This window comes from Amphiura filiformis, chromosome 18, assembly GCF_039555335.1.
Source record: "Amphiura filiformis chromosome 18, Afil_fr2py, whole genome shotgun sequence".
NCBI lineage: Eukaryota > Metazoa > Echinodermata > Ophiuroidea > Amphilepidida > Amphiuridae > Amphiura > Amphiura filiformis.
The window spans coordinates 2,045,575-2,060,382 of NC_092645.1; positions in this window are offsets into that span (position 1 = coordinate 2,045,575).

Sequence of the window (14,808 nt, forward strand, 5' to 3'; positions counted from 1 at the left end):
CTAACTTGATCTGATGCGTTATCCCGGGAGTTTTCATCATTTCTGACAAATTCTTACAAGTTCTTTATAAATTCTGAATAGAAGTACTGATAAAGTGGATTTATAAACCTAAAATGTAAAGTGATGGTAGAGCTGTCATCCTTTACATAATCCCACAATCATCCAGCATAAAGATTAGGAATTTGCAGGAGTTTCCTCTTTTTTTAGGGAGCACTGTTATAAAGCATTGTCCATGTGTGTCATGTGTGTGTGCAATTGGCTTCAATTTTGTTTCCTCACACCAAATGACCCTTAGAATAAAATGATTTGAACAAATATTAGAATTTATCACCCATTCCAGCAAAATAAACCTTCAATGCATTAATTAAAAAAATGTTTTCCCTCCTTTTTTTTTAGCTTAGTTCGTCTATTTCTCATATATAAATATCAAATTAAAATGATTTAAACATTATTATCAGCCAAACAATCAAACACACTAAACATCTAGCTTAAGTCAAGTTTAAAAGAGGACATTTCACCTCTACAGCTTCATCCGGGGAGTTTTCATCATCCTTTTGTACATTTTCTGACAAATTCTTACAAGTTCTTTATAAATTCTGAATAGAAGTACTGATAAAGTTGATAAACCTAAAATGTAAAGTGATGGTAGAGCTGTCATCCTTTACATAATCCCACAATCATCCAGCATAAAGATTAGGAATTTGCTAGGAGTTTCCTCTTTTTTAGGGAGCACTGTTATAAAGCATTGTCCATGTGTATCATGGGTGTGTGCAATTGGCTTCAATTTTGTTTCCTCACACCAAATGACCCTTAGAATAAAATTACATGAACAAATATTAGAATTTATGACCTATTCCTGCAAAATAAACCTTCAATGCATTAAAAAAACGTGTTCTCTCCTTTTTCTAGCTAGCTTAGTTTGTCTATTTCTCATATGTGACGTGTCATGTCAAAAGGAGACACTTTTGGGCAGGATCGTAAATGGAGAAATAGACAAAAAACTACCCTGGGGTTATTTTTTCACAATTTGGGTTTGTTGCGAATTGGTGATGTCATTATTGTTTGAAATATTGTCTAATAGTTTCAGACCGAATATAACTGGGATCTTGTATTTTTGAGACATTTTGCCAGGTAATTCCTACTCTCAACATTGTCAATAATATTTTTAAATGCCGATATCTCAATTTCCAATTTCATAATACCATAACTTACGAACTCAATATCTTCGCTAAGGAATGTCCAATTTCATTGGGGAAAACGGACTTGTGGAGCAAAATATCTCTATATTTCATGATATGTAAAAACCTCAAAATTGATAACCTGCCCAAAAGTGTCTCCTGTTATCAGCCAAACAATCAAACACACTAAATATCTAGCTTGAGTAAAATGATTTAAACATTATTATCAGCCAAACAATCAAACACACTAAACATCTAGCTTAAGTCAAGTTTAAAAGAGGACATTTCACCTCTACAGCTTCATCCGGGGAGTTTTCATCATCCTTTTTGTACATTTTCTGACAAATTCTTACAAGTTCTTTATAAATTCTGAATAGAAGTACTGATAAAGTTGATAAACCTAAAATGTAAAGTGATGGTAGAGCTGTCATCCTTTACATAATCCCACAATCATCCAGCATAAAGATTAGGAATTTGCTAGGAGTTTCCTCTTTTTTAGGGAGCACTGTTATAAAGCATTGTCCATGTGTATCATGGGTGTGTGCAATTGGCTTCAATTTTGTTTCCTCACACCAAATGACCCTTAGAATAAAATTACATGAACAAATATTAGAATTTATGACCTATTCCTGCAAAATAAACCTTCAATGCATTAAAAAAACGTGTTCCCTCCTTTTTCTAGCTAGCTTAGTTTGTCTATTTCTCATATGTGACGTGTCATGTCAAAAGGAGACACTTTTGGGCAGGATCGTAAATGGAGAAATAGACAAAAAACTACCCTGGGGTTATTTTTTCACAATTTGGGTTTGTTGCGAATTTGTGATGTCATTATTGTTTGAAATATTGTCTAATAGTTTCAGACCGGAATATAACTGGGATCTTGTATTTTTTGAGACATTTTGCCAGGTAATTCCTACTCTCAACATTGTCAATAATATTTTTAAATGCCGATATCTCAATTTCCAATTTCATAATACCATAACTTACGAACTCAATATCTTCGCTAAGGAATGTCCAATTTCATTGGGGAAAACGGACTTGTGGAGCAAAATATCTCTATATTTCATGATATGTAAAAACCTCAAAATTGATAACCTGCCCAAAAGTGTCTCCTGTTATCAGCCAAACAATCAAACACACTAAATATCTAGCTTGAGTCAAGTTTAAAAGAGGAAATTTCACCTAGAGCTTCATCCCAGGAGTTTTCATCATCCTTTTGTGTGTTTTCTGACAAGTTTTTTTTAATTAATTCTGAGTAGAAGTACTGATAAAGTTGATAAGTGATGGTAGAGCTGTCAGACTTGTACCCGAGTCCAGCTTGTCTGAGTCCGAGCCGAGCCGAGTCCATTAGTATCCGATTCCGAGCCAAGTCCAAGTCCTTTTGTGTCCGAGTCCATGTCCAGGGGTGCCGAGTCCGAGCCAAGTCCGAGTCCAACAAAAATAAGACCGAGTCCGGACTCGAGTCCGCTCGAGTCCGGACTCGGTCAGAGTCCATGCCCAGAGGTGGGGGGGGTGTTGAGGTCATTCAACTTTAATGTGACATGTATCTGCCTACTGGCATTGCTTGGTAGGAGCCTATTTGTACAAAAATGGGTCATTGGGTATAACAAGATGAAAAAGGAGTAATTGGGTATAACATTTTTAAAGAAGGGGGTCATTTGGTATAACATTTTTTTTTAAATGGGTCATTATTTCAAAAAATGGAGCAAAATTTTATATTTTGTTTCTAATTTGAATATATATATTACAATACAAATTTACTGAAAAAGGAAAATTTCAAAGATTCCGCATAATTTTATGGCATTTTGATGATAAAATTTTAGAAAAAGAAGGACAGTTGTCACTCACTACACCATAGCACACACTGCTTTCCCTAAACATTGTACACACCCACCCTACCAAACCCCACCCCTTCTCATACAGTTGACATTTTAAAGACTCAATCCAAGTCAACCAACCAACCGTACACACAATACTTCAAAGACCCATACATGTAACACCTGAACGACGAACGTATGTATCAGATCACCGGTTTCAGACAGCAGTCATGACGTGGGGATATTTGTGTGTGTATGTGGCACACTACATGTAAACTTTTGCGCCCAGGGTCTAGAGAAGCTTACATGTACATGTAAATGAATTGCAATGTATTCAAAATTTGAAATTATACATTACAGAAATATAAGATCATCATCATCATCGTCATCATCACCACTATCATCACCTACGTCATCATCGTTATCATCATCATGATCATTGTCATAATAATACTAACAGAAATTCACCTGTAATTCTAAACATCTTTTCAAAATTGTCCCACACAAATGTGCAGTGAGTAGCACACACAAACCACTATTGTGCGCCACCTATATGTATTTACTTTTGTGTTTTGTTCTCTCATACCCTGGAAGGGGTCGATAGAGATCTAATAAAAGTCCATCACTTGATGGACGCCATACCATATTATATCACTCATACATAAATTCTAGACAGTTCATTGGTTGATTACCATTTGCCATTTTTACCATCACCCACTCCGTGTGATAGTCTTTACCATCATGTGCTTCGCCGTAGTGCGCCTGCGCCACGCCGTGCGCTGACTCTTGGACTCGCCGATTTAGTTATGGGGTGGGTCCCAAAATGTGAAGTATATCACCACAAAACATGGTGTTATGTTGATGAAAAAAATGTATTTCCTACCTTAAATAGTATTTTAGTAATAGAATTTATGCATGAGTGATATAAAACAGATATTAACTGTCTTAAATTAGGTTGCAATGATCGAAATATAATCACTTTCGGTGAAAGATGGATTGTTCCATTCCACTCGCCGTTCGGCTCGTGGAATGGAACAATCCATCTTCACCTCTTGATTATATTTCACCATCACACTCATAGACAGTTAATATTTGTATACCATACCATACCATGGATGAGTACCATTTTACCGAGTGCTGAAATGTAGGGTCCAGTGTGCATGTTTCTTTCTTTCAAGAGTTTAATTTTAATGGATTGGAAAGTTCTATGAAAGAACTATTAGATATTTTTTAGTAGTCCAAATATTTAATAAAATTATGCATTTAATTAATTATCAATTATTTCATTAATGATATAAATAATATGATTCTGCCATTAGTGACAGATAAATCTAAATAATTTGGTGGATATGTAGGATATATGTGACGTGTCATGTCAAAAGGAGACACTTTTGGGCAGTATCGTAAATTGAGAAATGGCCAAAAATCTGACCGGGGTGATTTTTTCACAATTTCGGTTTGTTGCGAATTTGTGATGTTATTAATGTTTAAAATATTGTCTGATAGTTTCAGACCGAATATAACTGGTATCTGATATTTTTGAGACATTTTTCAAGGTAATCCCTATTCTCAACATTGTCAATAGTATTTTTAAAGGCCGATATCTCGATTTCCAATTTCATAATACCATAACTTTCGAACTCAATATCTTTGCTTAGGAATGTGCGATTTCATTGGGGAAAACGGCGTTGTGGAGCAAAATATCTCTTTATTTAAGATATGTAAAAACCTCAAAATTGATAACCTGCCCAAAAGTGTCTCCTTTTGACATGACACGTCACATATGACAGATCACAGATTTCACAGCCTCAATTAATTTGGAAAATGGCCAAATTAAGTAAAGTCAACAAATTTGAGATCTATTTTGACATTATTAGATAATCATTTCACATTTTACATGCATAATTAGACTGGACTCGGACCGGACTCGGCTTCGAGTCCGAGTCCTTTTGTGTCCGAGTCAAGCCGAGCCGAGCCGAGTCTTTTTGTGTCCGAGTTCGAGCCAAGTCCGAGTCCAACATAAAGTGGACTCGAGTCCGAGTCCGGACTCGAACGATACATCACTGAGAGCTGTCATCCTTTACATAATCCCACAATCATCCAGCATAAAGATTATGAATTTGCTAGGAGTTTCCTCTTTTTTTAGGGAGCACTGTTATAAAGCATTGTGGATGTGTGTGATGGGTGGGTGTAATTGGCTTCAATTTTGTTTTCTCACACCAAATGACACTTCGAATAAAATGATTTGAACAAAATAATATTAAAATTTATGACCCATTCCAGCAAAATAAAAGTATATTTGGTTTTTTTACAATGAGACCTACAAATTCAGCCAATTGTTATATTTAATTTCTTAGTTTGTCTATTTCTCATGACTTGTATAGTAATCAAGTTAAGTATTTTGTGATCCTAGCATCCTCTTTTTATGACGCTTTTTCAGTAGATATCCACAAAAAACCTTTTCCCAAAAATTTCAGTAGAGATTCTGATTTTGCATTTGTGAGTTATGCATGATTTATGTTTATTACACTGCTCCATAGACAATGTGTTGTAATTTTGTTCTAGTGTACCAGAATGAAATTCAAATTTCACGATATTTATTCTAAACAAATTAACCATAACTGAACCAGGTCTCCTAAATCTCTGAAGTTGGAGCACTAGCAGTCTTGATGTTGATCATGGTAAATCATATGGAAGACTAAACCCAATGTTCAAACCAGACTCAATGATGGATGATGGTGATTTCAAGTGGGATTATAATTCCTGGATGGCATCATAATGTAGATTGTCACCACTTGACTTGTCCTTAATCAATAGCTATCAATTGATCATCTCTGTCAATGTTCATGATAAATAGGCCCTGAATATTTTTTTTTAAACATCAATTTTTTTCCTTTTAATATTTTATTATTTATTGTATTTACTTGTTTAATTCAAGTGCACTTAATTTTTTTTTTTCACTTACCATATTAAATGCTCTCCTACTGCAAGTGATTTATTGTTTTGTGTACTTTAGGGGCCTACTTGCATCTTGCGAATGGTAGTGAGCTTTGACAAAAATTGCATTGATCATTTCATATAGCGAGCGTGAAGAATTCAAATATCACAGCTATACTTTTGTAGGTTCTGTGGTTCTTGAGTTATGTTGTAAGGAAAGCTGAAACAACAACACTAAGCTTAATGACTTAACTTGAGAATCGTTTTATACTTAATGTATTAATAAAGGAGGATTTTGTGATCCTAGCATCCTCTTTTTATGACATTTTTCAGTAGATATCCACGAAAAAAGCTTATTCCCAAAATTGCAGTTGATTCCGATTTTGCATTTGCGAGTTACGCATGATTATGTGTATTACACTGCTCCATAGGACACTGATGTAATTTCGTTCTGTTATACCAGAACAAAATTCAAGTTTGATGATATTTTCGCTCAACGAATTAATCTGCAATTTTTTTTTGGTACATTTTTTGTACATAAACATTATGTAGCCAGAGGTTTTTTTTTTTTGATAAAAGTGGGGGGATGAGGCTGTGGATCAAGAAATGCCCTTTTTAAGTAAAGATATAATACCTACCTTTAATGGGGGGAGGGGGGAGTAGCGTAGCCAGCGGGGGGCAGGGGGCAGAGTGCCCCCCTGACAAAAAATGAAAGAAAAAAGTGCCCCACTGACAAAAAATGAAAGAGAAAATCAGGAGGGCAAAGAAAGAAAAAGGGCAAGGAGCCCATTTTCTAGCAAAATTCAGGGCCAAAATAATGTAAAATACAACATTTTTTCGTGCTACGCGCGCACATTGTAACTATACAGCCCTTTTCAGCCAGATAATGGGCAAAAATAGTGTAAAATACCATTTTTTTTGCGTTACACGCGCACATCATCTAAATAAGACCTTTTTCAGGAAGCTCAAAGACATAGTCTCTATGTATTATATGATGCAACTGCAATTTTTTTTTGTCTGTGCCCCGACATTTTATTTTGCCCCCACTGCACCCCCCACCACCAAGAAAGCTGGCTACGCTCCGGGGGCTTTTGCAGTATTTTGTGCAAAATTGGTTGATTTGCCCCCTGAAATTCACATTGCCCCCAATACCCACCCCCCTAATAAAAGCGCAGCAACTGAATACCTTTTGAAACTAACAAAACACCACCCCACATTGTAGCTCTTATTTCGAACTATATGACCATCTTATTTTGTTCACACCAGCCTTTTGCCATATAATTTCATTTTAATTAAGACCAAAAAAAAAATAGCTTCAAAATTGCTAATGTTAATATTTTTGTATGATGACCTCTTTGGAAATCAGTTATACTACTATGTAATTTTTGTCACTGAAGTACCGTATTTAAAAAAAAAAAGGACAAACAAATAAACGATATAATATTAATACCATGATGCTGGGCCCAATGATTTGTTGTGCTATTAACCAGGAAAGTTTCTCAACTTTCCTATATTAACTTACACACAAAGCTATGACCTTTAAGAGCACAACACTCATGCTTAACAAATAGACACTTTACTTAAACAAAAGATGAGATTGATTGACAGCTTAAAAAGTACTTGACACCCAAACTGATGATAAGATAGCATCACTGATGCCAATTTGGAATCACTGATTCCATTTTAGCATCACTGATTCCATATTAGCATCACTGATTCCATTTTGGCATCCCTGATTCTATATTGGCATCACTGATTCCAAATTAGCATCAGTGATTCCAAGTTAGCATCACTGATTCCAAATTGGCATCACTGATTCCAAATTGGCATCACTGATTCCGACATGATGCCATTTGAAGCCATTTGATGCCATTTGAAGCTATTTGATGCCATTTGAAGCCATTTGATGCCAAAAATAGGAAAATGACGCCGTTCCACTTTTCCTAGTGTATGGAGGGCTAAATAGTGTACTTCCAGATTCTGGTATTATTACCATAGATTATTTTGTTTACATTATGCGTGTAATGTATTGTGCCGACAATGAACATGATACGCTAAGCGCTACATACACAAGTTTGTGATGTTTATGGACGCAAATTGTCATTCAATTTGGGGCTGGTACAGATAAATGTTGGAGGTGCAACACAATGTGCAGGATTTACCGTAACGTTTTGCGCAGGTTAAAGCCATTAAAGGTGAACCTCATTGAAAATAAAGTTATATATCAATGGAAAGCTTATGATGTCAGGAATCAGAAAAGAATATTTTTTATTTACATAGCGTACCAGGCTAGACATAATCTCCATGCAAAGATTGGATATTGGCACCCCCTAAATTACAAAACGAAATCGTTCAAATTAGGCGCTTTTCGTTGATGACGTCAGCCAGGGACACACAGTTACTTCCGGGTTTAATTGTAAACACAATGTCCGTGTATAACTGTGGCATGCATCGGGCCAATGCACTAATTCAGTCATTGTCAACTTACTTTACATGAAAAATATCTTCAATAAAATAAGAATAACATGAAGGAAATATCATGATCAAATTAAGAATGAAGTTCCTGAATAAAGTGTGTGGATTTAAAAATGGGAAAAGTGCTGGCCGGGGTGATTTGTGATAGGCCAAGCCATCCACGATATGCATAGGGAATATTACAGTAAAGCACGAAGAGCGAAGATTCGCCGAGGAACCGGAATGAAAACAGATTACAAAAAAAATAACTGCTAGTGCTACCAGTACAGATCGTCACACCAAGTTGAGATGAACTTATCACAATGAGAAAATGAAGGAATAGAATAAGGTACAGGTACAGGATTTTTTAATTATTTCTTAGCTTTACAACCAGTCATGGCCGGTCATGTATGATAGGCGAACTCGTATAGATACATACGGGATGAGCTCAGTGACTGACTGAGTCTCACTACGCCGAGTGTTCAGTATCCGCGACTGTACTGAACTTGCAGACAAAATGACCGATTTGATATTCACATTCTGATATTTCCAACTTATTGCTACTTCATCAGCAAAATTTATTCCTGTAAATGTTCCAAATATAAGGGAACGATTGATCAAATCTGCTGAAACACCCCATGAAACACGGAGGACGAAGCCCCGAAGCGAGTCGCTGTGTTTGTGCATATCCGTCCCTGCAATTCAGCAGCAATTTACGTGTCGTGTTCGGTAATCCATAAAACATGAATGTTTCACTTTTTCAGTACCGTACACTGATTGTACTATCATTAAAGAATCATGACACAAGTGACAATATTTTAATTTTATTCAGATTTCAGAATTCCATCAAATAACGGCATACTAAGCCTAAATTGTACTTTTTTTATAATAAAGTATCTGCCCGAGTATCTGTTTCTTTCAATCGCGATTGTGTGGAAAGAATGTATTACCGCAATACGCTAAATATGAAAACCTTTTATGGGCTGGATTTGATGAAATCGGCGGTTTTTTATTAATTTTTTAATTACTGCAAGACGATATTTTTTTAAATCAGACATTTTAAAATGAATCAAGAATATATAGGGAATGTCACAAACAACTATTTAATTTGTTATTCGATCATGTTTATGAAGTCCATGACATGAACGGTAGCAGCATTTGCGCATGGGATTGATCCCAGCGCGAAATTCAAACTCAATTACCCAGTTATACCCAGCCAGTTATGACTGATTTTGTCAAAAATGTACGGAAAATTTATGTGTTTACAATAATTCTATTATTTCTAATATATATAGAAGGAACCAGCAATTTGAAGATTCCTCTAATTTCAAGCTTTATTGTGAAAATCAGACTTGCCGGGCAGCTTGCAAAGTACAGGAAGCAAGTCTTGTTTACATGTTTCCGAGTAGGATCATGTGACTGCGAACCCTGAGCTTACGTCCACGAGCATTCCCAAGGTCATAGACGATTGATTTGGGTGCTTTTGGGCGCCTTAAAAAGACCAAAAATTCAATCATTTTTTAATTTTTCAGCTTTATTAGCAATCAAAAAATCGGAAAAATAATTTTTAATATCCTGACATCATAAGCTTTCCATTGATATATAACTTTATTTTCAACGAGGTTCACCTTTAATATACGATTTCTGTCCTTTAATTTTGTTATTCTTTGCTTAAAATTAATAATGATATTAGTAACAACTTTCAGGAAGTATACTATAGGGCAATTTCACGAAAGGTCATTAGTTAGATCTTCACCCAGAAGACTTGATGCGTGCATAAAGCACAAAAGAAATCCCCAGTTGAAGTGATATTGTCTCATTTGCTTTGTACTTGTTCCATGCATCATCATGTCTTCTGGAGACAGATTTGAACTGATGACCTTCGGTGAAATCACCCTATCAGTAAATAATGTTTAACAAGTCTAATAATTAATTCTCCTGCTCGGGAGACTTCATCAGTAATGCGCCAAACCAGCAACACTCTCATCTCCGGCGCATTACTGATGAAATCTTCAGTTCAGAAGATGAAATGCCTAAAACATGAGTAAATTTTTGGACTTGGTAAACATAATTTACTAATAATATAACACCTAACAGTCCTGATGAGCTTATTCAAGGAACTGTCAGGAAGGTTTACTGGTCATGTTAAGGAAAAATAATGAGGTGAAATGAAAGGAAACTGTTAATCTCTATAGCGGATTTAATATCTTCATTAAAATATGAATTCAAAATTTAGTCTGTTCTAGAAACACAACATTTGTGATGCGATCAAGCAATATCAGTCGGAACTCGGAAATATTGATTTTGAGATATATAGCCAAACAAAGACATTTTCCTTTTGTTTCCTATTGTTTTGGAAATTCTTTAATTGCTCATATCTTTGGAACTGATTGTTCAATTTCAATGGGGTTTTCTGCAAAATCCAGCTTTATAAATACTATCCTATAAGAAACTGACAATTTAAAATTTCCAAGTTCCGACTGATTTTGCTTGATCACATCACATTTGGCTGTAAGTTGGGACATGCATAAACATTACAAAAATGCCAAAGAAATTAAATTTGAAAAAAAACAATTAACCAAATTCATGTAAATAGATCGTACATTATGGCTTTAATTCCGAGTGGGTTTATTTGGGTCGGATTTAGTGCAAACGATTTTGACATGTTGCAGCTAAAATTATCAAATATGGTTGAAATTGGAACACATTCATGTGAAGCGAATACAAATTGGAAAACATTTGTGCGAAGTGCACAAAGAGTAGGCTGAAATGGTCAAATATGAGATTGATTCGATCATTTGCACAATTGTTGTTGGCTCTTGACCATCTTTAATATTTAGTAATTATCAGGCAATAAAATTTTCAGTGTTGTAGCTGATTTCGGCATTTTTATTGTTTTCAGTGTTTTTCAGCCTATTTCTGAATCATATTCACAGAAAATGGTAAAAAAAACCATGGTTTTCAGTGTTTGGGTTTTTTTCCAAGACCAGTTTTCATGCCTGGATTATAGCAAAACAAGACTGTATTTGGCCCTCAAAAAGTTATCTTTGAAATTTGTGTGGGCCTTCATGGCCCACAGGTAAATATAACTGAGAACCCTAGAGTCCATTTCACTTAACTTTACGAAGCTTCGCAAGTCTTAAAATCAAATCGTTCCATTTCTGATTTTCTCTAAACTTACTTACGAACGGAACACCCTTCTTAAGTTTTAGGGAGTTACTTCTGGGACCCTTCATAGCTCTTCATAAAGTTACATCTAGTAAAGGTGTATTCAAAACTTACGAATGGTTACTTGCGTTACGAAGGGTTAGAAAGTTAAAATGGACCCCAGGTATAACCTCTATGTTGCTTGCACTATTATGTGATATGTATGTACGTTGTTTTGCTGATTATGCAAACTACAGTTCAAACCTGAAATAATTGTGCAAATGCAAATAATTCACACTCAATTACTATGGGCTATTTCAGTTGAAATCCATACACACCGACATACATTTGTACAGTGTCCGAAATAAGGAAAATATGGAGGTTGTCCTGAGGTCAACTAAAGCATAAATTCTGCTTGTCCTCAAAGCATTTTGGTTGTCCCCAAAATGTGTCATACTTTTGGAGGTAAAATATAGTGGTTGTCCAGAGGATAAGTACATAGCTCAATTTGGTTGTCCCCAGTGATTTTTGGACAAGAGGATAAGTGCTTATTTCGAACACTGCCGACATACCTTGATCTTCTATACAGGGCGTGTGAGTTTCAAATGGGGTTACCTGAATGGGTGACTCCATTTGAAATCTACACCGCCTGTGTAGGAGATTAAGGTCATGTCTTCCATTAGAGTGTATGGATTTCAACTGGAATAGTCCATTGCCTGAAATTTGTTTGTGATATAATACAGCCAAATAACAAGACGAGTTCAGATGCAAAAAATCTATATATCCTTGTTTGCCAGGAACAGGTCAAAAACTGGTCAAATATATAAACCAGGCCTTCGTTTTTGAAAATTGCACGAGCTCTATTAATCACTCTCCTGAGTTTACTAAGGTGCTTAACAAGGAGCTCAATCTTTTAATACAGTATTAAAACATAGGGATTCAAGTAGTGAGGAGCTCAGTAAATCATACTCCTGAAATGTTGTTAAGGAGAGCTGTAGGAGCTCTGGTGCAATCGAGCTCCTCAAAAATGAAAAGACTGATCAACAATAATATTTAAATAGGTATGTGCTACTTTTTGATCCTAGTTTCAAAAAATTACTTTTTAATTTTTAAATATTGTTGTGTCACTTTAAAGTTAGCATTATATAGGGCAAATGTTGGTGACCTAGATTCAAAAAAAAGTTTGAAAGTGGCATTTACCAGCTTTACTCTCTGTTGGTTTCAAACAGGCTTATAATACCTGCTATAGAAATCATGGTATACTATTAAAAATGCGTTGCAGGGCCAAAACAAACAAAAGTCAAAAGTGGTTTTGCAACTCAAATGAAACTAATGACGGAAGTCTTTTCATTACCTTGCAAGTATCTTGAGACAGTATATGTATATAATGTATGTGCTGCAGATATAATAGGTAATGTTGTTATAGATATGTGTAAAAACAGGAAGGATAACGGTAAAATGGGCTATTCCAGGTGAAACAATCTCTATGGAAGATGTGACCTTAATCTTCCACACAGGGAGTATGAATTTCAAATGGGTTACCTGAATATAGGTGACTCCATTTGAAATCTACAATCCCTGTGTAGAAGATTATGGTCATGTCTTCCATAGAGGATGTATGGATTTCAACTGGAATTATCCAATAAGCTTATAAAGCGATAAGCATGTGCCTAAAAAGTATGTATGCTGCGCTCTGAATCGAAGTGAAAGCAAGTTGTGTGAAAAAAAGCAGCCTTGATGGGTTGTATCTTTGCACTTAAAGCAAAAAGCAAGACAGCATAATACGCTGGCAAAGTGATGTAATAATCGGATTAACTACCATAGCAATGGGCTAAAATAATTTTTGAATAGATCGCCCTGCACTGGAACTTTCACACGGTACCTCTGCATTGAACCATATCATGTTGATCACTCGTACCTGTAAGATTAGTATCTTTGAAAAGACTGGTATTGTATTCAATCTATAATTGCAGACATACACAGGTGATGAGTGCAACCTGCTTGTAGTGCAACACGTTGTATTCAAAAATTGTTTTCACCTATTGCTATGGTAGTTTCCCGAATATTACATCACTTCGCCAGCATTTACTGAGGGCTTTGGGTAGAAGTTTGCAATGTAAATAAGTATGCTAAATTTCAGAGATTATTTGTTGAACAATTGTTTGCTATGCAATTATTGTTTCAACAGAATCACATCCTGAATTGCTTATGAGCTCTTACAGACTTTCTTCATCTTTGGAATAGTTTACTTCTTTTTATAGTGTATAAATAAGAAATAAATAGCTAAATTAATATAAAGGTTCTGTTCATGATATATTTGTGTGATTTATGTCTGAAAATTTGCATTATTTCTATTGGTTAAAGGGAATATCAATTTAAAATGTGTAGAATCTTTCAATGAGTTGACCTAAGGGTTGGGCTATCAGGGTCGGATCCAGGAATTTTTGATAAAGGGGGCGCCTTTTGGTCGACGACGAAAAAAAATGTGTTAAAGGGGGTTACCCCCTCGAAAACTCAACTGTTTTGGCCCATTGTTTGCTGTTCATGGCCGAATTTGTTCCTTTTTTTTTTTTATTTCTCACAATTTTTGTATTTTTAAGTTTCCGGCGCCTTTGCTAGTCAAAAAATAGAGGGGGCCTGCTCCCCCCCTTATTTTCTCCCCTGTCTATTCCAGTTGAAATCCAGAGACTGTCTTTTGGAATTTGCAGGAGAGCATTAAATAGCTCTTCTGGAGCCTTCAAGGAGAGCTGTTTTTAACCATAGGAGAGAATGGTCAACTAAGGAGAGCTAAAAATTGCTCTCCTATACCAGATTTAAGGAGAATAGTAGAGAGTGGTTGCTCTTGCTCTCCTCAAAAGGTAGTCTCTGAAAATCCATACACCCCTATGGAAAACATGACCTTAATGTTCCACACAGGGACTGGTAATTTTAAATGGGTGAAATCTACATGGGTGACAACCACATTTAAAATCTACATCCCCTGTGTGGATATTAAGGTCATGTCAGTGGGTGTATGGATATCAACTGGAATAGCCCATTTCCTATTAAAGGAGGGTGGTCTGACAACAACCTTCATCCTCATCTTGAACCATCAAATTTTTTTTTTTTTGGTGGAAAGCTCATTTTTATCTAATCTTGCTTTTTCATTGGGGCTGAAAGTTGTTTGGATTTTGTACATTTTTTCTTCACACAGCATTTTGGTGCCAACACATACAAATTTTTGGCTCTCATATAGTCAAAAGTGATGGAAATATGGTGATGAAAATCCAAGACCA